The sequence below is a fragment of the Penaeus monodon genome, chromosome 24, assembly GCF_015228065.2.
Source record: "Penaeus monodon isolate SGIC_2016 chromosome 24, NSTDA_Pmon_1, whole genome shotgun sequence".
NCBI lineage: Eukaryota > Metazoa > Arthropoda > Malacostraca > Decapoda > Penaeidae > Penaeus > Penaeus monodon.
The window spans coordinates 3406715-3407647 of NC_051409.1; positions in this window are offsets into that span (position 1 = coordinate 3406715).

The window sequence follows — 933 nt, forward strand, 5'->3', positions numbered from 1 at the left end:
TATATAAGATTAATTATAAACATGATGATATATCGAAACCGGGGTTTGCTTTTTTGCATTATTTGGGCATCTCTGAAGTTCCATTTGTGTTTTGTTTAAAATTAGGGGGTAGTGATTATTCTCACGGATGATTTAAGAAAAATTTTGTAAATGCTGAGTTGTGGAAAAAAATTTAAAAAATGTAATTTTGGGGAATTTTTTGGACAAATCATACGTCTCAGAAGGGGAATTCGCGGCTCCTGGATGAAACGACGCGATTTGAGTGATTCTGAACTGGGTCTAAGGTCATCGTTTTGGGGAAAGACGTCGAAATATATCAACGATGTCAGGCTGGGGCATAAAGGGCAGCGCTCTTGTAAAGAGAGGACCCAAACGCCGGATGCCCCCAATTTTAAATGCCCTTTTGGGACAGGCATTAAAAAACATTATAACAGCGTCTATGGGGTGAAGTGGCGATAAACGAAAAGAATTAATTTTACAAACTTGGCCGGTGATACTGGAGCTGGAGTTTTCCCAAAGAGGGGGTGTCAGTAAATGTGGGGAGGTAAAAAGGAGGGGTGGGTTTCCTCACGTTTTTTGACGTCGCGAAGGATAGGGATGCATGAATCACTGAAGATGGGTACACTGACCCTTCTGCAAGGCCCAAAGTCGTATATAATGGGACCAACCTTTTTTTTTTTAGACGCTTAAACGCTTTCTTTGCTTTCGACATCGTGCTTTACACCAACAAAATAGCAAAACTGAAAGAAATTCATTTTTCCCCCCAAATCGTCGGGTGCATGACTTACTTGGGGAAATGCTATAAAGCACCTTCAGTTTTTAATTTGTAATTGTTGTTTTTGGGGGTTAAAAGTCATCAACTATTCACACTGATTTTAAAAAAACCTTTTCGGGGTGTACCCTTTTTAAAAAGTGCTCACACATTCCAAATAA